At 37.1% G+C, this 23,164-nt stretch overlaps 1 protein-coding gene and 1 long non-coding RNA gene across 4 annotated transcripts in view; both read right to left on the bottom strand.

Moving 5' to 3' along the window:
• Positions 1 to 23,164, bottom strand: part of LOC6582951 (platelet binding protein GspB) — a 137,065-nt gene that overhangs the window by 34,032 nt on the left and 79,869 nt on the right. The window lies entirely within an intron of this gene.
• LOC122757634 lies at positions 3,653 to 4,160 on the bottom strand. Its single transcript, XR_006357729.1, has 3 exons — positions 3,968 to 4,160; positions 3,756 to 3,889; positions 3,653 to 3,700 (listed from the first exon to the last, which is right to left on the bottom strand). It is a non-coding gene; the product is annotated as an uncharacterized LOC122757634 (long non-coding RNA).

The following is a 23,164-nucleotide window of genomic DNA, read 5'->3' as shown; positions in this document are numbered from 1 at the left end:
AGAATCGCACATAGAGGCGCCTGAGTTGTAACATTTTCACTGGCTCAGTCTCTTCCACATATAGCATCAACTCTTATTTGGGGTTGTAACTGGAGCCCGTTTAAATAGATTTTGTTGCTTTCTAGAGCCTAGGTCTGCTATAAATAAGCTTCATATTCTGTATTTCTATTCTTTGTTTATACTAGTCTCAAATGACTCGAATTGGGTTTTAGCTGTACAAGCCATTTATTTCGAATCCACATTATTTAACCTGCCCCGCCCCGCCGCCTTTAAGCTTTCGTACATTCACGAGAATTGCATAGAGAGGCGCTAGAGTTTAAGTACTCAATTCAAGCATAAGATCGTGTTGCAGCATGTCGATTTTTCCTGCAGCTATAACAATTTTATAGATTTTCCAGCAACATTTACATTTCTCCGCTCTTCTGCTTCCATTCTCTTCCGTTCCGCTGTATTATTTCTCTCGATCTCGATCAGAGCGATAACATTAAAGCTTAATGTACATTTTATCTGTCTAGCTGCTCGACTGTGGCCCCGCTCTCACTTCTTCTTTAACACATCTAAGCCGTGCACTCAGATTACAATATTTAATCGTAATATTTTACGGTCTTCTACTACTACTTCAACTTAATCTTCTTCTTCTTTTTGAATTTCGATTACTTGGTCTCTTGGGCAATATTCTTCATACATATATCGATGTGCATGTGAAAATTATATGCATTATTAGATATTATGGCAAAGCAACTGTATTGAGGGAGAGCATCGCAACGAGATGCTGAGTCCACCTCAACTCAATGCTGGCAAAATCTCGGCAAAGATTCTAACGGTACGCGGTGCAGCAATGCCGGCAGCAGCAGCAGCAGCAGCAGCCAAGACAAACAAACAAACATGTGTAAGCCGCTGCTTAGCAGCCGTAGGATCCACCTTCTGTCGCTGCTGCTGCTTCTTCTTCTTCTCCAGCTGCTTTGATATGCTTCCAGTTGGGATGATGCTGCTGCGGCTGCTGCGACTGCTGTTGCCTATTTGGCTTCCTCTCTTGCCAGGCTCTTCAACCAGCTTTGGCCAAGAGTTGTTTAGCCACATTTTCAACCTGTCGTCATGACTTGGCCAAAGTCAAGTTAGGAATAAACGACAACAACAACAACAGCAATGCGGCACACGTGATTTAGTTCCTGTCGCTGCAAAAAACTTGTTGTTCCCCTTGCCATCCCCCTCCCCTGGTGGCCAGCTAAGTGTCGCCGTGTTTTATGCATATTTTGTGGCCATTGGAGCTGCCTGCTTGCCGCTTATCTTTGGCTTAAATAAATTTTACGCTCGTGTATTTCTTTTCAACGCCAGCATCCAATGCAACAGTCCCCAATAACAAATCCCGTCCGCGACGACGACGACGACGACGACACACTGCCCAAATGTCCTCTGTTACCACATTGCAACTTATTTTATTTATTTAGTTGCTGTTGCTGTTGTTTTTGTTGTTGTATCCTCCAATCGCTTGGCAGGCATCTTTGTCTGCCCGTTTTCCCAGCACTCTTCCAATCGCCCTCCCTCCCTCTCTCACTCTTTCTCTCTCGCTGTCTGGCTTACTTGCACATTGTTTAAAATTTATTGCCACATTAATAAAATTTACAGCTAATAAAAAATGTATTGAGGTCTGGCCAAATACACCCACCAAAAGGCCCCAGAGCTACGCTCCTAGATATCTATTTCTAGGCCACGAATTAGGACTCTGAATTAATTTCGCTACTCTTAATATGCACATAAATACATACATATAAACAACTACATATATAAATACATGCACTCACACTCATGCCTTTGCTTGCCTTCCATGCGCTCTCTTCATCTAAGCGCGCTCTCCCGCTCACCACTCGCTCGATCTCCCTCCCACCATCAGCGCTTTGCCGTTTCAATCATAAGCAACGCCCTAGCATTGACTATTCACCCGCTCTTTGCCCCTTCCACTCATTGGAATCTTTACATATCTTCAGCTACATCGCCGTCGTCTTCGTCGTCGTCTTCTTCTTCTTCTTCGTTTTCAGCTGTCACAGGCTGAGATCTGAAGAAGTAGACAAAGAAGAAGCAGACGCAACTGTTTCCCTTGCGCTTTGAATAAAAATTGCGCAATATTATTTAGCAACAACAATGCAATTGATTTTGAAAGAAGACGCTGAAGACGAAGCAGACGAGTTGGTAACCAACAATTACAACGGTACTTGCGCTGCTTGAATGAAAGCAAAGCATGAGCGCGGGACTGTGCGAGGTGTGTTAGACAACTAACGAAGATTCCTCAAGGCATGCGCAAGCAAACAAAATGCTTAACAAAGGTCACAACATTGACATTGAACAAGTCTTCAAACGCTCGTACAGAAGAGAAGAAAGCGGGCGCAGCGTGGGGAGAGCGAGAGTGAGCGAGTGTGCGGCTCTGTAAATGTTTGCTCAAAAGAGAGCCAACAAGGGGCAGATGAAAAGAGTAAACATTACTTAGGTAAATGCTGTTTAATATGCAATTACAAGACGCGGGAGGGAGAGGGAAGAAGCAGATGTGTTGTGGGGTGGGTTTTGGGCTTGGGCTGGCTTTTGTGAGGATCAAGTACCGTTTTGGCCAGTCAATCAAAACGTTTAAAATTAAATTATACGATGACAAACGAAAATAATTTTTTTTTCCTGACTCGATTCTAGGTACGTGTCAAGAGTTCAGCAGAGAGAAGCTTTTCAGTTAACCCTGCGGGCTGCACACACATAAATACATATTTACAATGTATGTAAAGCATGTATGTATGTGTTCACAACCACAAATCAATCATAGCTGTCATGGCTGCCCTCCTCCTCGCACCCATTGTGCGTCACACATAATTATGCTGTAATTGATATTTTCTATGCAAGCTCACCTCTCCCGCCCTCCGCTCTCTCTCTCTCACTCTTACACACTTTCTGTAGCTCCCTCTCCCTGCCTCTGTCAGTGTCCGTCGCACTCTTTGGCTGGGGCGTCGCAACTTTTCAAAAGAAATCAAAATTTGTAACGCCTTTTGATGGCCCGTTTTTCGTTTTTCTCTCTCTCTGCATCTCCCTCTGCCTGTTCCTTTCTCACTCGGACTTTGTTCGGCTCTTTTAAAGATCAGCGTTTGGAACCTGCACTTAGTTTGCATAGACAATTCTTTGCCCTCTTCTTCTTCATCTACTTGCTGTTGTTGCTGCACTTTGGTATGATTGAATGTTTTCAGAGTTCTCAGCTTTACCGTTAGCTGGACATAAAGTGTTTCGTCAATTTTGCTATATTGTCTCTATGGACGGACCCAAGGAGCAAAGTGGTTGGGGTTAAAGCTATAACAATGTGAAGTTACTTAACTACAAAACTACTGTCTAGAGATTTGTAAGGCCAAAGAGTCGTCCATCAGATACCTTATAAACTACTTAAGCTGAAGAAGAGTTGTTTCAGTTGATAGCATTAATTTTAGTTTCCCAATCAATCTTAACACTTTCCCTAGCAGTGAAAGTCTCCAATCAGAATCTTTCGCTTACAACGCACATACTATTATGTGGGAGCATCTTACAACACTGTGTAACCAAAATTCCAACAATGATAGATCATTAAAACTTTTCACGGGTGACCAGACGTAGCCAAAACAAACGGACAGTCACGACCCGACAAAAAAAAAAAAGCTCGAAAATATGCGACTGCAGAGTTGAAAGGTCGTGTGAAAGGCTGTTTAAAATACTTTAGTGTTGGTTAGAGAAATACTAAATGCACTTTGATTTACCTAAATGAGGATCAATGCGAAGATCAAGTCACATTTAAAGACAACGACTGAGTAGTCGTAGCTCTCCATGCGAGTTGCATCTTCCTTCTTTGTTCTGGGCGATCGCGTCTAGCAGGAAATGATTTATGTTTTCTCTGTGATGCGACAACAATGAATGAGAAGAGCTGCTTTTCACATTTGTTTTTCCTTTTCGGAAAATGTTCTCTAATAACCTAAACAATTGCTGGCATGTGGAGCTGGCGATTTTCTTGTTCAGCAGGGGAAATGATGTGAGCGCGTTTAAAGAGCTTTGACAGGGATTAAAGAGTTGGGCTTACACAAAGGGAAACATGTGTAGCTGAAAGTTCACAAAGACCGTTGAAAACTTATTGGAATTTATGAGAGAAGTAATATTTATGCGTATGACAAAATATATGACGTAATGTATATATGATATATTAGATATATTTGGCAAGGAAACTGAAATAATAAATTTAATAAACCCCATGTTAGTTTTAACTCAACATTATCTCCAATCTATAAATAAATAATAATATTTAACGTTCTTCTGCATACTAAGCATCAATCGATAAGTAAATAAATCGATAACTAAAATCAAGAAAATATACAAAGCTTGTTTAAAGGTGACATCGATTTATGGTAATTGATATTATAAAATATAAACGATAATTTATCAAGTAAAAAGAAAAAATATTACCTTCATATAGTTTAATTTCATTTGCTACCTAATCAATCTATGGCTGCTATAAGCTCAGCTCTACAAGTACCCATCGCTGGTAAAGAAATACTCTGAAATGTTCCTAGAAAAGGGTTCAAATCATAAGAAAAGTTGCCCCCAGAATTGAATGTTTCAGCATTTGTTCCCATCAATTTGTTGACACTTTTGTTCGGGTTCATGTCAATGACCATTCAATAACTGCCACAAAAAAAAAAATTGGTTTCCACTAGTTCAAGTGCTCAATAGACATTTATTTCTATTTCTGGTCTGTGTCAGCGTTATCCATCATTAGACTCAATTTGTTGGCTACGCCCCGAGCATGACTCGACAAGAACATATAGCTACGATTCTAACTGCATGACGAGCGACAAATGGATGCTCGGATGCTGCTAAAAGGGCTGCAACTGCATAATGCATTCATTATAAACTATTACAAAACAGAAACAGAGAAGAACAGAGAGATATAAGGAAAAGAAAAGAAAAACTGTCAACAAGTGCGGACAATTCCCAGAGACAGTAGCTGCACTAAAACAAATAAGACGAAAAATAATACCAACAACAACAGCAACAACAACACTCGATGCCAGTTCAATCAACTCTCGAAAAGCCAGCCAGGTCTGGACCTGGGCCTCAAATTCCATATCTTGGCCTGAACTGAAACTGTCAAAAGGCTCAGGCAATAGGCAACAAAAATGTCAGAGCTTTGTAATTAGGCGGCATGTTGCAGCAACAAAGTTGCCAGACTCTGACAATTTGCAACTGTCATCGTGACATTTGGCGGCAAGTCGCGAATATGTTGCAAATGCTGCCGGGGTTAATGACAACGTCGCCACATCTCTTGCAACATTATGACAGCTACACACACACACACGTATATATATATATATATATAGAGACTCGTAAGTTCATTTTTCTTATTGATTGCCAAACACACACACACACATACAGATATCTAGTATGTATGTGTGTGCCATTTGCTGAGTAGCCTTGAAAGCTGCGCAAATGCGCCCACAATTCACAATTTGTGACCAGTAAAAATGTCTATGGGCCTAAGTGCACCACCGCCACACATATAAGACTATTTATAGCCCATCGTATATACTTATATACACATTTATCGGCTCTCCATATACACAGTGCAATATGTCAGACATTAAGAGCTGCTCTAATATTGACATCGAATTGCGCTACTTGTGCCGCACTCAAAGCCATAATTGGGTAATTTATGGAGCACTAGGGGCAAGTGCGTAAAACACATTCCAAGTGAAAATAAACCCAAGTATTCACTCATGCTGATTTTAAAAAATCTTGATATAATAAAAGTATAATTTTATCATAGGATAATTATATTTTAATTATATTTTAATTATATATAGGATAATTATTATTTAAAAATAATTAAAAATTTGATGTGAATGGGTAATAAAATTATTATAATATATGTGCATAAATCTATGTAGCTAGGCTGCATAAATTTAATATGCTCGACAAATAGAAGAGTTTGAAAGCGATTAATATAATTTATAATAATTATAATATTTTTAATGAATATACTAATAATAATTTCAAAGAAAATATTATCAAATAATAATAATAATATTTGTAGTATTATAATAATAAAAAATAATATTATACATAATATTGAAATTTATAAACATAATGTAATATAGAAAATAATATTAATAGTAAAATAAATTCATTCTAACAGATTTATTAACACAATCTTATAAAATATATATTTATAAAAGCATGGCAAATAATTTTTTTTGATTTGAGCAATATTCAATATTGAGAATCGCTATAAACTGACTTTCCCTTTAGACATATACGATCTATTATTATACGATATATTTGACTTTGGGCAATACCATAATCTCATTACTTCCTATATTCACTTATAAATTCAGCTCTTGATTAGCTCTGAAATATCAGCTCTCGTTTCTACTATATCAAAGCATTTCTCTATCTAAGTGCAGTTCCCATGCTCACAGTTGTTCGCCTGTCATTCAGTCTCAATTTCCATTTCAGCTAAAAACAAGTTAATCGCAAACATACGCCAGCTCTCTGCTTTTCTATTCCATTTGCATTTTGTAAATCAAGTTTTCCGCTTTTCACTTCCACTGAGTTGGGAAAGAGATTCTCGGTGCGCAAGTCAAATCATCAAATCACACTCGCATTAATCAACAGCAATTAAAATCAATTAAACTAGTTGCAAACAGACAATTTGCCCCCTGCATTTTGCAGTTCCGACTCCCTGACTTTGGAATGCCCCCCACCTTTCCCCCTGTTCCACAGGGATGATGGGGAAGTTAAACTCTTTCGCTTCAAGCAATTGTTGTTGCTGTCAAATCAGCGCCTCGCCCGTTGACATTTCTATTATGTCTATGTCCATTCTGTCAGGGTATTTAAGCATTCTAAACATACGCGCATACACTGCCCGTCAAAAGTTAATGACCAGCGACGACTCTCTGGAGGCACGTCTAAAAATAAAGCAAGCTCGGCTCGGCTGAGCGCCACGTCTGCATCCGAAGAGGCGTCTGCATGGCGAATCGAGCGCAGATTAAAGGCAGCTTCAACAGAGGGAGATGGGGAAGCGAGAGAGAGCGGGATGGATGCAGTTGGAACACCCTGGAAAAGGCAGCGTATCAAACGCCTGGCATCTGCAACTGAATTTGACTTTAATGCGCGGTAATTATGAAAAGTAAACTTGACCAGGCCCAAGAGCTAAAATCGCTTCTGGTCTTCTTTGGCTACGATTTTGATTAGTTGCGGTTTACTGAAGGTCGAACACGATGGGCTCTGACTCCGTCTCCGTCTCTGTCTCCATCTCTCTGTCTGTCTCTGGGTCTGCGTCTGGCTCTGTCAGCTCTTTCTGTGTGGTTTTTCAATATGATTTCGCCCCATTGCAATTCTGTTGCTCATATATGTATATAAACTATATATATATGTGTATATAGATATGTGCTGTCCATATATAATTCAGTGCGTCACTTTGCCTGACAGCTTCATGCAATGTTGTTGGCAGCACGTTCGTAGCTCCAGCTACGGTGTGACTTTTGGGTGTTTCTTTCAGTTTGTTTACTGCTATTTTTCGTTTTTTTTTTTTTTTTTTTTTTTGTGAATGCGACGCGCTTTTCTGACAGCCCCCCACAACAGTAGCAGGAGCAGCACCAGCACCAGCAGCAGCAGGAGGAGTGGGAGTGGCAGCAGGAGCAGCAGCAGCAGGAGTATTGGGAGTGGCAGCAGGAGCAGCACCAGCAGCTGTGGGAGTGGGAGCAGGAGCTGGGGCTGGGTTCACTTTTTGCATAAATGCATAAAAATTGTTTACCATTGTTTGCAGTTGCAGAAGTTTCGATATTTCTTTTATTTTTTCGGTTTTGGGGTTGACTGCAGTCGAGCTGTCAAAATATTGAGCTGTCTGCGGATTTTGGTCAACAGATTGGACTGACAGTTCTATATGCACACACACACACACACATACATTATATGTATATAAATATTGTACATTCATGAATGCGAGTGCCGTTGATATACGAATATTTTCAGACAGCATTTAAATTGAAAAACAAACTAGATATAGACAGTCGCCGCACGATTGTTGAAATATTTTCAGGCTTAGAGCTGAGCGAATTGGCAAATTGCATTTGCTAATGAATTAAATCAATAAATAAACGATGGCCGAATTTCATCACTATTCGCAATATTATTGACAATTATTTTTTTTGTAATTTAAAAAATATTTAATACAAAATAATTAAATAATTAATATACAAAACAATTATGCCAATAATATAATTTCTATAAATTCTTGAAAATCTTTAAGTTTTCTGTTCTTTTAATTTATTAAAAATAATAGAGAAAATATTTAATACAAAATATTTAAATAAATAATATACAAAACTTGTATGCCAATAATATATTTTTCTATAAATTAACAAAAAAAAAAAAAAATCTTTAAGATTTATGTTTTGTATTAAAATTAATAGACAAATTATAAATTATTATACTTTATAAAATTCATTTAATTAATAAATTATTTATTTTTTATTGTTATAAATTTGTATATTATCCATATTTAATATAAAATTTTTTAATTACATTTAAAAAATATAATTAAAAGTTTATATAATTTTTAGAAATAAATATATTTAAGAAATTATTTTTTTTTTTATATTTTATATAAAGATTTGCTGTTCTTATATTTCTATATATACAAATATATATTAAACTTTATATATATATAAACTTTTAGAATATTTCTAATATATTTATTATTTATATCATTTATAGAATTTTTTGTTTTTAATAAAATATCTGAGTCATTGTTGCTGTCTTCATTATCAATAAAAATGTCAATATATATGTATATATTTATTACCATCAATATTAGTATTGCTTTAGCTAAGCAGTATTAAGCAAAGTTCCTCAAATACAATTGCAAAATTTATCTAAAATAAAATACTTTAAGATTAGCATTCAAGCACCCAAGTTCAAATATTGACTAAATCAGTCTCAGAAAAAGTAATTAATGTATTCTATTTACTTAGCAAATGCAATAATAATTAAATAATACTCATTAAGCACTATGCATTAAAACTATATATGTCTTTACATTAGCCATATGCATAGCCACACATATATAAATATTTTTCTACATTTGACCTATTGTCTAACTTCAATTTGGAAGTGTTTCCAACTGCATGGAACACTTGGTTATATCACATATTTGTTTTTCTCACAACATTTCAAATCACAGCGAACCCAAAAAGGTTTTAAAGTGCATACAGCGCGTTGCATTCAAATAGAAATAACAACAACAACAACAACAACAATACTCAATTCTAACTGTGCAAACAACATTTGAGGCAGCTCAACAAAAAGACCGAGTCCAAACTCGGTGTAAATATTTGACCATAACTCAGCACACAAATCATTGGCGATTTTGGACGATTGTTGAAAGAGTGTTATCGGCTGGATATATATACATATATAGTAATATTTATATAGTAATATTTATATGCATATCAGTATTTAGTTTTGATTTTGATTGTGATGCCGAAAAACTTCAAAGCATTTGCCGTTATCTTCGAGCACTTTTGTTAGCATTTGCTGTGAGCCGAGCTATAAATGAGCCGAGCTATATATGATGTATTACAATTACACCTAGCACACACCTAGCTCTATTTCTCCCACACACACACACAGGCTAGGGTTTAGGAAGAGAACTACTACAATAGCAAAGTTTATTACTTCCACCCGAACACTTCGCGCTCTAAATGCCTATCCATAGCTATCGTCTCGTATCTCGTATCTTCATATCCGTTTTTATAGCCCATTTCCCACTCTTTCTACTCTTTTTTTTTTTTCTAGCAATGACATTTTAATTGCTTTATTGCATTTTTCTTTTTCCTATTTTTTTTTTTTTTTTTTGGTTAATTTCTTTACCTTTCTTTTGCGTTGATTGTCGTGTGCCGCCGCCGCCGCCTTACGTTGCGCATTACGTAACGACAGCTGTCTCGCTCGCTCGCGCTGCTTTGATCTATGCCTAACTTCAAATGAAACGAGGTCAACATTGTTATGGTCCATGTTTTTGTGTTGTCAGTTGTCGTTGTTGCAGTCAATTTGAAATTATCGGTCAACATTTTTGTCTGCCTTCTGTCAAAAAATTAATCAGATAAATGTGTCCACACAAGACAAAAAAAAAAAAAAAAAAAAAAAACTAAAACAACAACAAACAAACACCTACGCAGAAAAGGTCAAACTTGTTTATGGTTGCACATAACACGAAAAACAAAGACAAAAATCAAGAAAAAAAACTAAAACTATAAATTAATTGAATAATGGAAAATTTTTATAACTTACGCAGTTTTTGGTGTTGCCAAATTTCGAATTTCAAATTTTCATTCTCTGAGTTTGTTGTTATATGATTAAACAATATTTGGATACAATTTTATAAAATTAGTAACTTATTTTTAATATTAAATGTTCGGCCCGTACACAAAAGCCACACGTTTATTTGTTGTGAAAGCAAAAATCTTTCAGTAATTTGAATTTGCGCATGGAAAGATCGAAAACGTCAAACGTAACGTAACGCAGCGTAACGTGCGGTGACGTACTGAGTCTGTGGCAGAGAGAGAGAGTGACGCGAACGTCTGCTTGCACGGAAGTAAAAATGTGCACTGGCCGATTGTTTGGGCACGAGCGGCGCAAGCGCAGCACGCTGAACGTCGTTCAGCCAGACACACAGAAACTGGACGGCATGAGCGTTAACAGTGCTACCAGCGCTACCAGCGTTAACAGCGAACTGCATAAAAACGAGGTCTTCGACATGACCATAACGCCAATCGCCTACGTCAGCTCGACGCCCGTCAACGCTGAGCTGGGAACACCCCTCGCCCAGTCGCATTGCAGCATTTTCGAAGATCTCAGTCAAACATCGCCGCATTGATTTGTTGCTGCACTTGCAGGTAAACAGAGTGAGAGAGAGGGATAGAGAGAGTAAGCACAGAGAGAGCGCGCGCCAAGTGACAGGCAGACAGATGAAGAGAGCGCGTGTGTGTAGACTGCGTGCATAAGCCGGTGTTTAACCGGCAACATGTTGACAGAGTGCACGAGCCAAATGTTGATGAACAGCTGCTGAGCGTAGCAACATGTTGAGAAGTCATGCTCTCATAATGTAAATTGTTGCGGGTCAAGCATTAAATTATTTGCCAGTAATAATCATGTTTCATTGTTAAGCCAAAGTGTGCAGCATGTTGCTAAGCCTAATCAGTACAAACATGTTGCCAAACACTAGTCCACTTCAATTTGAAGCGGCATTCAAATAAATTCTTGGTTTGAGCACTTTATAGCACCGTTAGCTTTAGTCAAAAGCTTTGTTGATCTTGCTCTAACAATTATTTGCACAGCTACAGCTCAGCTTCCGGCATGCCAGCCAGCCAGCCAGCCCCACAGCCAATTCCCACATTAAGAACCAGGCTAATAATCTAAACAAAAATGAGGCAAGTTTTATAATGATGCGCGAGAGACTCTCGCTGCTAATGAGAGCAGAGCGCACAGTAGACAGCTCACACCTTTAGCACACCTGGTGAGTGGCTTGGCTTGGTCCGGAAGCCTGAGAAACTTTTGAATTGTTTCATAAAATGCACAAAGTTGCAGCACTTAATTGTGTCAGTCGAGCTGCCAAGCGGCACTGATATATACATACATATACATATATACATATATATACGAGTTGAAAATGAAGCCATTTTGCAGACAGTCCAAGATCCACAGCATCTGCATCTCTTTCGCTGCTTGGCATCAGGTTATATGCTAATGGCAAACAAGGATCTTGAATCTCAGCGCATATAATTTATGCTTGCTTATTGGCAGCTGTTGCTCTTTAGCCGATTTGCATAAATTTCATATGCAACATGTGGCATGCTGCATGCTGCATGCCGCTGCTGCTGCTGCTGCTGCTGCCGCTGCGAGTGGGCGCTGTCTTTGACATTCGCATCTGAACTTCAAAAGCAGCTTGAAATAGACATCAATGTGCAGGAAGCCGGACCAAGCCAAAAAAAAAAAGACGTTATATATAAATATATATAGGTATTTATATGTATATATATATATATATATGTGTGTGTGTGTGTGTGTATAAAACATAACTGGGAGAAACTTTACAGCACGACCTGGTTTCGCCAGAATCGCAACGAGGGGTTTCCAAAAAAAAAAAAAAAAAAAAAAAGTAAAAAAAAAATCGGCAAAAATATGAAAAATATGTTTGGCAACGGGTCGAACGTCGCGTTGTCGATTTACCGATCGCTGATCAGTGATTGGCGATCGATTATGATCAGCAGTTCGATTCTTTTTTTAATGAGTTCGCGCGCCAAAAGACGCGACGCGACGTCGAACGTTAAGCAGGTCACTTTTTTGTTTGTTTGTTGTTGTTGTTGTTGTGCAAAGAAAGGCAGCAAATGAAAGTAAAAGACTGGCTCAAACAATGCGCCGCTGTAGCCCGTGCAGCAGCAGGATGAGACGCTGGCCAGATCGTCGCCGTCTTCTGACCCAATTTCGCTTTTTAATGGGGTGCCAAAGGCCGCTGCCAGTCGGTGTGTGCCAAAAAGATTGCCGATCGATCTTTTCATCTCGTTCAGTGATCGACGCGCTTCTTGTTTTACTTTTTTCTGCTTTAGTTTTTGTTGCTTTTTTTTTTCTTTTTCGCTTTTTTCATAATTTATTATGATGTGGTCTGCGTTTGCTGTTTGATCATCATTCACTGCAATCGATCTTATGTTCTTGCTCTCCCCCCCTCTCTCTCTCCCTCTCTCTCTCTGGCTTGCTCGTTTGATTTTCACGCTCAATTAATGTTTATGACAAGTGTTTGTGTCGCAGCGATAACTCAGCTTGGACTTTGACTTGCACTTCTAGTGGAGCTGCTCTGCCCTGCCCCCCTTCTCCTGCCAGCCTACCCCAATTTGAATGAGAATGTTGCAAATACAGTTGTTGTTGTTTTTCTTTCCTTCTTTCGCCACATAGAAAGTTGACGATTTGCGAATGGCTCCGATTTGAATTTATGTTGCTCGCTGCCTCCTGCCCGCTGCCTCCTGCTCACCGGCTCCTGCCTGCTGCCTGACATGTGAAAATCAAAGCTTGATTGATGTTATGACTGCGCCAACGGTTCGCAGCGCCATTCAAAATCATTTTCCATTGCTCTGGCATTAGATGCCGCTAGACAGGGTTACGGATGTGGCTCGGTCTCGGGCTCGGGCTCTGGCGTGAAATGCCAGCGAATTGAAGTAGCATTCGATTGCACTGATTCTGTGTGGGTATCCGATATGCATTTGGGTTGAGCACTGACTTATGTTGGCTTGCAGAGGAATAGTCGAAGCCAATCTTTGTGTTTCAAATTGATTTCTTTATTTAAATGGAAGAGTCTATTCTGCTTCACATTTTATTAGCATAATTGGAAAACTTTTTTTTATTAAGAAGGATTCCATACAAACATATAAACATTTGCAACTGAATTGAATTTATTTTTTTAAATTATGATTTTACTCTGTTCTGTAGAATCAAGTTTTCGCATACATATTGCAGTTTTTCTATATATAAAATTTATTTATTTATTAAATATTTTTTTTTAGTTTAAATTTGTATTATAATCATAACACAAGCAACAGGAATTTTTAATCAAGACGAAGGTAGATGTTATCATTGTTACTCCTAACTCTTAACTTAGACTAAATTTTAGATTGATTCTAATTTCTAATAAATAAATTGATCTGAAACTGAATTTATAGAAGCCTTTATATGATTATATTTTTTGATTGATTTTAATTTTTGTTCAATCTCCTTGCTGTGATAAGAACTCTTTCGACATATGTTTATCTCATCCTTTAATAAATATATTATATATCAATTTCTTATGATCTTTAATTTTTTTGTTTCAACATTTGAGTAAATTATTTCACAAAAAAAAAAAAAAAAAAAAAATAAATAAATAAATAAAATAATAATGAATAAATAAAATTAAAAACAATAAAAAAATAATAATTATAATAATAAATAATAATAAAAAAATAATAATTAAAATAAAAAATAAAGTTAAATTTAAAACAACAAATTTTGAATAAAATAAAATAAATTAAAATGAAAAAAAAATATATATAAATAATATATATATTATATTAAAAAAAAAAATAAAATAAAAAATGAAGTAACATATTTCTATATCTATATTCTAGATATTGTATTATAGATATATTTTACTCATTTTTTAAAATTTAGTTAATATTTTCTAAATTCTAAATTTATTATTAGTTATTAGCTGTCTCTCGCCTACCTCCTACTCTCTTTTCGTCTTCCTCTATCATCTTACACTTAACTTCTACGTCTCTTGAAATATCTTCTCATATCACCCACTAAAATCCACTTTATTTATTTAAGAGCTAATTTCTAATTGAACTATTATTGCTCTGCTGTCATCTGTCTCTCATTCTCTCTCTCTAGCTCTCTCACTCTCTCTCTCTCTCACTCTCTTTCTCCTTCACACTGACCTCCAGCCACGTGGCATAGCTCTGTAATGTTTCGATTACAAAGCTGACTTTGTGTGTTTTTTTTCTTTTGTGGAATATCTTTACATTGAAACCAATTTGGCAATGAATCTAATCCAGTTAGCTGCTGCGGAGTGTTGGCTGCCAGACCTTAAATGGTGCAGCATCCACAGCAACAGCTGCCCAAAAACTAAGCAAGCACTCAGCAGCAGCAACAGCAGCAGCAACCACTAAACAGCAACAGCAACAACAGCTATGCCCCACCGTGCATTTTCGCACCACTTTCGGCTGCCTCCCATTTATTTTCACCATTTGACCGCAGCAACTGTTGCAGCAGCAACAACAACAGCAACAACAGCAGCAGCAGCAGTTGCAAGCTGTGCCATTTGAATTGAGAGATTAAAACGCAGTTAGCCCCACCTCATGTCCCACCTCCGCTTGGCGTCTTGCCTCCCACCGCTGCCACACCACAGTTCCCACTTAAACCACTCGCCCACCCACATACGCGTGGCCAGCGGAGGAAGTGCCGAGTGGCTAAGGGAGCTCAAAAATTCATGGTCGTCTGTTGATTCTACAGCATGTTGCATTTGCAACAGCAACTGTTGCAGTTACACCAGCAACAACAACGGCAGCAGCTGCTGCTCATGACTCGAGCAAAGCGCCAAGTGAAAGCAGGTTAAATGCAAATAAATTGTAAACGAAAATCTCTAAAATAAATAACAGATATACAAATATATATGCACACATGCATATACATATACACATGCACACATACACATACACATCTATCTGACGAACTGCCTTTGCGTGCTTTAAATGCCATTTAGAGGCCTTTAATTTGATTACGCTTAATTATAATGATTATTATGCGGGTAATTTGCTCATAACTATTGAAATTTTTCAGTTGTGGTTTAAAGTAGAAAGTGGAATATTTATTTAACAGCTGCTGCTGCTGCTGCTGCTTCTTCTTCTTCTTCTTCATCATCATCATCTTTGTGAATATTCATTTCACATCTCTGAGCAATTAGATGAAAGCATGCAAGTTTACTGAAATAATTCTACTTGGAAATAATAAACTTAGAACTTATGCAAATTAGAGCTAGAACTAGAATTAAATCATCTATTTTTGATTTCATAATATATTTTTAATTCATAAGAATATATATTTTAAAATTTTTAGCTCAGTGAAAATATATTTAAATAGAATTAAAAATTAATTTTGTTTTCTCTTTCTCTCGCTCTGCTCAATCAAAAATTATTTAAAAAATATTTAAAAAAATGTTGTATGGGAAAACTTTTTTGAAGAATATAAAAATGGTAAATTTTTTCAATTATTTTTAAATTTATCACAAAGTTTCAAGGAAAAATATAAAGGAAATCAACCCAATTTTATAAAAAATAATTTTGATTTATAATTAGTTTAAATAAAATATTTTTGTATTTTTTTTTTATTTCTGATTGATTTTATATATTTTTATATATTTTTATTTCATTATTTATAGTTAAATTCAGTTAAATAAATAAACAATAATTTATTTAAAATAACTGACTTCTATATCATTTATAATTATATTTAATTATTTAACTAAAATTATATTAAAGAATAAAAAAGGTGATTCATTTGATTGATGTCAACAATGTTTTTTATACCCTGAACCCATTTTCAATGGGAAATTAGGGTATAATGGTTTTGTTGAAATGTATGTAACAGGCAGAAGGAGGCGTGGCAGACCCCACAAAGTATATATATTCTTGATCAGGGCGACGAGCTGAGTTGATTTGGCCCTGTCCGTCTGTCTGTCCGTCTGTCCGTCTGTCCGTCCGTCCGTCTGTCCGTCTGTCCGTCTGTCCGTATGTATGAACGCGTCGATTTCAGAAGATATAAGAGCTAGAGACTTAAAATTTTTTTTAAATGTCCGTAATTACAGCGCGCATATCAAGTTTATCATTAAAAATCGATAACTCATCTAGATATTTTTTATCGATAAAAAACCTTATCGAAAACCAGTTATAAAATTATATCTTCTACACCTTTATTGCTAGTCTCCAAATTTTTAATGTATGCCTATATGCAATTTATACAATTTCGGTTTTTCTTAAAATTTACCCCCCACCCTTAAATTCACCCCCTCACCCTCACTTTTGTAAAAAGCGTATTTCAAATACTAGAGACTTGTGCTTTGGCAATTACATGCATATCCATGTCATAATCATAATCTGAAAGTTTCATGAAGATCGTACGTCCACAAAAAAGTTATTAAGCAATTAAGTTCTCATAGTAAGCGCTCACTGCCGCCCATGCGTGTTTATGCTTGTGTGTGTATATGTATGTAATTGTTTGTGTATGTGTGTGTGTGTGTGTGTATGTGTGTATGTATGTGTATGTATGCCTGTGTGTGCGTGCGTGCGTGCGTGTGTGTGTGTGTGTGTGCGTGTTTCTTGTGTAAGCTGAAAGACGCGAAAAATTATTGAAATAGCTATTACTCCAAGGGTTCAGGGGATCTCGTAGTCGAGTAGTCTCAACTAGAGCTTTCTTACTTGTTCTACATAGAAATTATTTGAAGTATATATACGATTTATTTATTTATTTACTTAGGACCCTTAGATATTTTCTGCTTGAACACCTTAACAATTTGGTCCTTTATGACAGGCGCTGGCGGTGCTGGTAGTGCTGGCCCTGCGCACAACCGGCAAGTGTTACAAATTGAACTATGAATGAGAGCCGCAGGTGTTTTACTTTATTTTATACTCTGGCTGGACTACCTGTTGGGCTGCGAGAAGAAGAAGAAGTGTTTGGTGGCCGAATTCGCCCGCGCGGGTTACCCTTGGCACACACCGCGGGAACCACTTAGGCGACGTCGCGACGTGCTAATGAGTATATTTTTTTACGGATCTACCGATTTATGTGCACCGATTTCGGGTATACGAAAATCGGGCATGAATGAATGTGAAAGTGTTTGAAGATTTATGAGATGAGGCAACAGCAACAGCTACAGCAAGAGCAGCACCAACAGCAGACGAGGCTCAACTGCAATTAGCTCACGGGAAAGTGAAATGTTCTCGAACGAAGTGCGGACAAGTAGGTAGAGCCCATACAGACAGCGACAGAGACAGAGAGAGAAAGAGAGAGAGGTAGAGTAGTGCAGCAAGATAAATGGCAAAGACACAGAGAACAAGGCAAAGGCAAGAGGAAAAAAAATGAAGTAAAACACTTTAACGCTTGGGCCACATAAATCACAATGGGACATCGTGTTCGGGTCCTGTGTAAATGTCAGCTGGGCAGTTCGGGCAGTTGGGCAACTGTCAAAACAACAGCAGTGGCCAAAAATGTGAGTAACGGCTAAATAATAATGTGGCCAAAAGCGAATGTGAGCCAAGTAACAGAGACTCGCTGTGGGTTAAGGTAAACGGTCACAAATGAATGCTCATTTATCATACACAGAGAGAGAGAGGGAGAGAGAGAGAGAGAGAGAGAGAGAGAGAGAGAGAGAGAGAGGGAGTGCAAGAGGGAGAGAAAGAGAATTGGGAGTGGAGACAAACCTTTGCAGCTGGTCGACTCCAGAAATGGGGTCAGAGCCAGGCCCAGGCACAGGCACAGGAAGCCCGTCAAGTGTCGCCAAGCGAGGCAACTCTCTTTCTGCCAAATGGCTCAATGAACTGTAATTTGAGCGCTCGGCCAATTTGCCGAATGCGAATGCCCCAGGCTCGAGGTGTTTGGCAATGCAGCAAAAAAAAAAAAAAAAAAAAAAAGAGACCAAAAAACAGAACTCGCAACGCAACAACGCGTCCAAAACTTAATTCATTGACCAAATTGGCCAAAAGCAAAAAGGAAGAAGCGCGATTTCAGCGAACAGGAAGGTCTCCTGCACAGCCTCGAGCTGTCTATCTCTGTATGTGTGTGTGTTTGTGTGTGGGTGCGTATGTAATTTAAGACTTTCTCGCTTGAACTCTGTCGGTTTATGTCGGTTTTTTTGGGAGGAGGAGGCTTTCAACCGGCCAACAGCTGGTGCTGGCCTGCTGCGAGTTTGGCTTAAACCACAATTTGAGGCCGCAGCAGCTGGTCGAATTCCTTTGCGTGTGTGTGGCAGATGTGATAAATAACTCAAATATTTAGAAATTATCGATAATTATTAACATTTCTTAAACGAAATAATTAAATATTAAAATATATAAATATAAAAATATAAAATATTTTCGAATAACTAATGTCAATCAAATTTTTGAGCGATAATATATAAATTATATATATATATTGATCGATTTTAAAATATTAATCGATTGTATAAAAAATGCCGATGACATAATATACAAAAAATACATGTGATCGATAACATAAAGAGTTGCCCAAGTTACCAAAGTTATTAAAATGTTTTATTTATCGGAAATCTTTGAATAATATGAATTTTTTAAAAATAATTTAAAATTTTAAAACATGTAAAAAAGGAAAATAATGAGGATAATTATAATAATGATGTAGAATGTAGAATGATAATGATATTATATCTTCTACACATGAAACCATTATTAATATCGATAGCATATAAATAATCATGCATGTACGACCTCATATTTAGCTTAATTTCATTGACATGCATATGCAAACAATCGATTAATAATGAATTGTATGTTACTTATATATCGATAAAAGGATAAAGCACCCAATCGATACATAAATCGGCAAAAATTAGCAATTGAGCTGACAGCAACTTCTACTTCTCCAAGTATTCGCTGCTTCACTTTATTCACACACTTTATTTCTTATCAGTCTCAGTCGAGTAGCAATATCTTAACTATCATGATATATTAAAGCTGACACTTTTATGCACCAATAAATCGATAAATCGATAGCTTCTTTGAATAACAGCCAGCTACTCTTTTGCTCAATTTGCTCGAGCTGCAAAGTCAATTTGCAGCGCAGTCAATGAAAAAGAGTCCATTAAAATTTTGGCAGCCGGAACCGAATGCAAAACTGCAAAACATTAAATGCTAAAAAAAACTAGGTAAATGCATGTTCCATGTGTGTGTGTGTGTGAGTGAGTGTGTGGGAAAACCGTTGGAAAAACACGTCTGTCGCCGTTGCTGTTGCTGTCACAGCTCGTTGAAATGGAAAACACAATTAGATGACCTAATAAATAGTTATACTCGTATGCATTGGACATTGGACAGACGAACGCAGCGAGAAGCGAGCAGCGAGCAGCGAGCAGCGAAAGCCCAACAATGGCCAAAGAGGTAAAAACACTAAATTTTTGGTAATGCAAAAATTTGTATGGGAATTACCTTGACTCTGGATCGTGAACGTGTCACAGCCGAAGACTGTGAAGAGTGCAGAGTGAGCTGGAGGAGGACAGGCAATTGGCTTCGGCCTGGCTAAAATGCTCGACTCTAGGTTTAGGCCTTAGCGCTTTGTGTGCCTTTTATTGGTGCAGTCACAGCGTGACTTGTTGGCTTAGCTCTTCTAATGCTTTTGGTCATGGGAAAGTGTCGCCGCCAGGCTCAGCTCAGCTCAGCTTCAACTTCAGTTCGAATGATGTGTTAGAATTGTCAAGCAATTGCACAAATATTCACGATTGTGCAGTGAAAGTTAAAGAAGGCGCTGAGCTGAGTTGAGTTGAGTAGAGCTGAACAGAGTTGGTAGAAGGCATTAAACACATGCCAATTGTAGACTTTAGTATAATTACAATTGAGAGATAGACAGATAGCGAGAGAGGGAGAGAGAGAGAGGGCATAAGGAGATAATGATCATAGTTTGAGGATAGAGCCTCAACTACATACGTCATTAGAATGTTCTGTGACAGCCTTAGGTATTCATGATTTTTGACACTGATCAAGGAGATTAAGACAAGATCACACAAACAAGAGAAATATTTTTAAGACACCTTACACTCAATATATTATTATAGATAGATATATATTTTGAGATGATAAACATATATTATTCAAAATAAATATATATATATATATTTGACCTTATAGATTAGCCAAAGATCGTAAGACATATCATTTTAGGAAAATCTCTTATCTTTATGACTTTATTAACTGTTTTATGATCGATTTCCTTACAGTCATTTAAGACTATTTTTCGAGGCCTAATTAACCTATTAGTACACTGTTGAGTATGCTAGGCACTCAGATTTAGTATTAGAGCAATAAAGATTATTGGAATAAAAATATAATATCATAATGGTAAGGATCCTATTATGCTATGTTGTCTAACAAAAAGAGTCCGGTCCACCTGAGTTCAGCATAAAAAGCAACTTAAGAGCTTCAACATATGCTGGCTCATGCCTTCAGATTCAATATTATACGGTTTCATAATTAGAATCCGCTCCTGGAGAACGAACATGGGAGATTAAGCATATGGAGAGCTTTCATAAGGAGATATATACTCCCGGTTCCACAGCTGCAGCTCTACCTGATGCTCTTTACAGAGATCCCTTAATATAAACTAATTTAAAAATTTATGATACTGACATAATACTTAGTTTCATTTCGTACTGATATATCTACATATAAGATAAGCCATAGCTTCATAAATGCCACTCCAAATATACAAAGAATTTATTTTTTTCTTTCTATTCATTGATAAAGATCTTACAATGGGATAATATTCTTGTCTAAGTCAATTATTAGCTGTGGACTTTGTCTGGCAGTATGACATACTCTACATCGTGTATTTTCTTTAGCTAAGCCCCAAGTCTATTGCGCTGCTAGACATTTGTAGATTATATTAGTAGCTCGAATTGTCAACAACTTCCCATTCATTTAGGTTAACTACACTGTTCAGATTACTCCAGCTGCCCTTAATTAGCTGACACTATTTGCACAGAGCAACTGAGTTAGTTTGTGTGACTTGATCAGAACTGTGAGGCTTATCAGCTGCCATTAAGTTAACATTTAACTCGCGCTCTCTCTCTCTCTCTCTCTCTCTCTCTCTGTTTCACTGTGTCTACAACTCCTTTCGGTGCCTTTTTATCGTGGCACTCATCTGAGCCATTTATCATCATCGAAAATGTGAAGCGTGTTGAGTTTGGCTTGAATCGGCTGGCCAGGCTATCTCGCCGGCTGTCCGTCTGTCTGTCTGACTGCCCGGCTGGCTGGTTGCCTTGGCTGGGGGCTCATTGTTTGGACAGGCGCTCCAACAGAGATGCCGACCGCTTGCCTGACCCACATTGGTAAAGAGAGCGAGATAGCACTTGGCAAGAGGAGAAGATACCTATGTATACTTCCTTGTCGCTTAAGAGCGTATTGTATGTTTCTGTTTATGTTTCGTTTTTTTTTTTCGGCTGTCGCTTTTCAGTGATAAATATATGTTACACTTTTTTACTGTTATTGCGCCCCGCATGTGTTCGCGCATTTCTCCAGCCAGCTAAAGCGAGTCGAGCTAACTCTTACTCTTCCTTTCAAATGCATTGGCCATTAATCGTTGCGTCGTGTGTTTTCTAATTAAATTGCGGCCAACTCTATGTGGGTGTCGTGTCCAGCAACCAGATAATTATTCTCAGGCCTCAGAATTCGGTGTTCACATTCGAAATTCAAATCGAACAATTTCGAATTTGTAATAGAAAATTCGACATACCCCGTCGACTCATAACTCAAGCTGAACTCATCTCAACTCAAGTCCCAATATCAAAGTGGGCCAATTATAGACAAACATGTGAAAGAGTGAAAATTACGAAAACTTATTGGTAAAGAATTTCTCGAGTTCATCTGGTGTGGGTGGTCTAATGATGCTGAGCCAATGGACGCTGCTCTCAGTGTGAGCTCCATGGTTACTTTTAATTGGATAGATACTTAGGAATTCCATTTAGTCATTGTTCTTGCTACAATGGAGCTTTTGAGATCTTAGTGTAGTGTATCTGTTGATACTTTTCAAAAGAAACGGTACTGAGCTCTCAGCGTGAGCTGCTTAACTACTTCTGATTGGGTTCATAATGCTTACAATCATCATCATTTGCTTACTCTCATTGTGAACTTCATAATAAGTTTTTTATTGGAGATCTATATAGGGCATAAGTAACTACTCTTCATCCAGATCTAATTATACTCATTACAGCATTTTTGGGAATTTTGATGTGTGCTTTACAGATAAAGTTCTATTTCTAATGAATATAATTATATTCTCAGTTTAAAATAGACATAAAAGACATTTGTTCATCAATTCTAAAGTATGGTTCATAGATACTTTGTCATATAATAAATATTTGTTTCATTTTCAAAAAGTTCAATTATAAAGTCTATAGAATCCATAGTAGCTATAGTACCTATTGTATCTATAGTATCTATAGTATCTATAGTATCTATAGTATCTATAGTATCTATAGTATCTATAGTATCTATAGTATCTATAGTATCTATAGTATCTATAGTATCTATAGTATCTATAGTATCTATAGTATCTATAGTATCTATAGTATCTATAGTATCTATAGTATCTATAGTATCTATAGTATCTATAGTATCTATAGTATCTATAGTATCTATAGTATCTATAGTATCTATAGAATCTATAGTATCTATAGTATCTATAGTATCTGTAGTATCCATAGTATCTATATTACCTATAGTATCTGTAGTACCCATAGTATCTATATTACCTATAGTATCTATAGTATCTATAGTATCTATAGTATCTATAGTATCTATAGTATCTATAGTAT

This window comes from Drosophila mojavensis, unplaced genomic scaffold (genome assembly GCF_018153725.1).
Source record: "Drosophila mojavensis isolate 15081-1352.22 unplaced genomic scaffold, ASM1815372v1 contig_74, whole genome shotgun sequence".
NCBI classification, from domain to species: domain Eukaryota; kingdom Metazoa; phylum Arthropoda; class Insecta; order Diptera; family Drosophilidae; genus Drosophila; species Drosophila mojavensis.
Note: the sequence above shows the minus strand (reverse complement) of the source record. Positions and strands in the feature narration are given on the sequence as shown.